Below are 3,502 nucleotides of genomic sequence, written 5' to 3' on the forward strand. Positions count from 1 at the left end.
CTGAACATTTCCAGGCGATTCACTCAAGCCTGCCCATTTCAAGAGCATCAGACAAAGCCGGTGTGCATTCTCCTGTCAAGCACACTCTCCGGGCTGATGTGTAATAGCCACTTGTTCCACCAAGGTTACTTCAAAGGTGTCTGCTTTGATTTCAAATTGAGCTCATCTCCCTTCAAGCTAGAGACGGGGAAATCAATAGGCTTCTCGCGCTGAATATCGCAGGGCAAGTGAATGGCGTAAAGACTCCGCTTGCTCTGGCAGCCTGCTCTTGTATGGTTAGGCTCTCGTGCCGCCAGACAGATGACACCTGTCTTTATCCTAGAGCCTGGCACACCCAGAGACATCTGCTGCCCTTAGGAGCTGTCCAGCAGCTACTCAGCCCTGCTCTATGTATGAGGCATGCTTATGAAATACACCTCCAACTGAATTTCTCTCCATATTCCAGGGTTCCGAATTTGCTGTTGGTCTTGTTTGCAGCAGTGTCCTGCCCTCCAGTTTCCTGAAAGTTTTCTACCCCTGTGGAATAAACTTCCATTTTCTGTGCCTTGGAATTTCTTGATTGTTTAGGTAGGGAGCTTCCTTTATTGTTGTGAAATAGTTTTGGTTGGTCCCATTCTCTGCCAATAAACATTTCTTCAGAACTCTGCAGGTGGCTGAATCTCCAAGTTGGAAAAAAAGGCCCATGGAAGGAGTTACTTAGGAGTCCAGCTGCTGTGCCCCTGACATTGGTGTGCTCACTGATTTTGTTTTTAAGAGATGTCCTTCCTTCAACCTTTCTGTGATGATCTCTCTCCCAGTAAAATGGCTCCACAATGAGTAGCGGTCAGGTGGACAGTAGGCAGCTCCCCCATCTTCCAGTGCCTAGCCAAGGACATTACGGAGTTTTTTGGGAGCCGCAAACTTTGGAAGGTTGCAGAGTACTGACTGCTAGAAAGACGATTTGTAGCATGAATAAGAAAGGACTCACAAAACACCACATTAAAAGTAAGGTATGCAATTCGTTTGTATGTAGCATGGCTATGCAAAATAAGAATGGATAAATATGAAGAAATCTGGAACGAATATTTAAGCGATAAGATGGATAGTGGTGGAAGTAGGGGAGGAGAGAGAGGTGGGAAATATTGTTTAAAAAAGGTGTAGTCATAGGTATATCAGTGTATTCAAATCTGAACTGTTAAATTGTGTAATTATTGTTATTATGCTTTTTGTTGTATGTGTCTTTTGCGGTTGATGTTTGTATCGAAAAAAATGATTAAATAAATTTTTAAAAAGTAAGGTAAGCATGACAAAAGCCCCACTGCTCACCCCTGAGAATTTCACTCAAATGTTCTCTCTACCCATGATAATTTTTGAATTTTCTTTTCTCATCAACTGATGCAGAATAGTCAAGGGGATGGAGGAAACACGGGATACAGTTTGGGCACTGTACTACTTTTCAGAGATATCCCAGCCCTTTAGGAAAGAAATACGCTTTTCTTCCATTTTGATTTCTCTGCTTAAAAAAAGAAAGAAAGAATGCCGAGAAACAACATCTGGTTTTCCACATGTGCAGATTCAGATATTGCAAGTGTTCGTCATGGCCATTATTTCCTCCTTCACCTCCTCTTATTTTATTTAAACGACTGAGAAAAAAAGAACGAAACTACTATTGTATTGTAACCGTAATTACATAGAAAAATGCAAAGGTATTAAAGAGAGCATAGATATCAACTATATAAAAGAAAAATATGCAAGAATGAGATGAATACATCACAGGAGAGCATAAACTATTTTGGGTAGAAAGGTATGGTATTCTGTATGGTATTCTGTTATCGGGGGTTTGTTATTTCAGAAGGTTTTTTTTTTTAAGTTTGTTTATTCAAAATTAAGACAAGACATATTATCCAAAAACATATCATCCTTGTTTCCCCCTCCATTTTTCCTCCCTCCCTCCACAAAACCCACCTACCCCCCGACTTCCCTCAGTTCCAGTCTTTTCTCTAAGACTGCTGTTTTCTGCATCTTACAAAGTTGTATAGATCCTCAAACTATTTAGCTGATTATTATCAATAAAAAGTTTGTGAATGTTTATTCAAAACCTGCCAAGGAGTCCAGTTCACTTTGTTGCATCTTCAGATACTTTGTAAATGGTTCCCATTCATCCTTAAAGTCACAGTTATCCTTGTCCCGTAGCTTATATGTCAGTCCGTCAATTTTTCTTGCCATGATTCTGTAGTTGGGGTTTCTTCAGTCTTCCATCCTTGTGCTACCAGAACTCTCGCGGCCGTTGTCGCATACATGAAGATGTTTTTCAGCTTTTTTGGCAGGTCTTTCCCTACAATCCCCAACAAAAATGCCTCGGGCTTTTTAACAAATGTTAAATGGAACATTTTCTTCAATTCATTGTATATCATTTCCCAAATTTTTTTAATTACATAACAATCCCACCACATATGATAAAATGTCCCATCCTTTTCCTTACACTTCCAACATATATTTGAACTAGTTTTGTACATTTTCCCTAACTGCACTGGTGTTGTGTACCATCTGTACATCATCTTCATGTAATTCTCCTTCAACAGGGAACAATCTGTAAATTTTAAATCAGTTTTCCATAATTTTTCCCAATCTTCCATCATAATGTTGTGACCTACATCTTGTGCCCATTTAATCATAACTGATTTTACCTCTTCATCTTTCGTCTCCCATTCTAATGTTATTCCAGAAGTTAATTTAGAAAGGTCCATCTTTCTACAACTGGAGGTAGCAATGTTTCTGAATGACAGTTGCTGGAAACCACAGAGAATGGGGGGAGAGAGTGCTCAAATCCTGCATCTGGTTGGCCACCGTGAAAACAGAATGCTAGATTAGAACGGCTATTGGCTTGATCCAGCCGGTTCCTCTTACATTCTGATATATCTGTCTTCTTGTTGTTTGTTTGATGTTCATCTCCATTTTTTGGACGTTGCAAAAGGTCACTGCCCTGATGAGGTTTGCTGCAATTTCCCTCCTCCCATTCATTCCTATCTCTCCTCTCAACGACCCCTCTCTGTTCTACTGATGCACACAGGGCACTTGTGCACCTTGACTGAGCACAGTGCAAAAAGGAATATTTATGTGCTTTCCTGAAAGTGTACTCATCTGTTTGCAAATGACATAGTTCATGGATGATTATTTGTGTGCATTAGGAAATCAGGGGTGGGGTAGTGAGTAAACTCAACCAAAAGAGATGCTGAAGAAAGCTGTGCTTAAATTAATATTATAAATTTTCCATGTTAAATTGGAAGGTAGGGATGCGGGTGGTGCTTTGGGTTGAACCACAGAGCCTAGGACTTGCCGATCAGAAGGTTGGCGGTTCGAATCCCTGCAACGGGGTGAGCTTCCGTTGTTCGGTCCCTGCTCCTGCCCACCTAGCAGTTCGAAAGCACATCAAAGTGCAAGTAGATAAATAGGTACTGCTCCGGCGGGAAGGTAAACAGTGTTTCCGTGCGCTGCTCTGGTTCACCAGAAGCGGCTTAGTCAT

The sequence above is a fragment of the Podarcis filfolensis genome (genome assembly GCF_964270895.1).
Source record: "Podarcis filfolensis genome assembly, chromosome: 7".
Lineage (NCBI taxonomy): Eukaryota > Metazoa > Chordata > Lepidosauria > Squamata > Lacertidae > Podarcis > Podarcis filfolensis.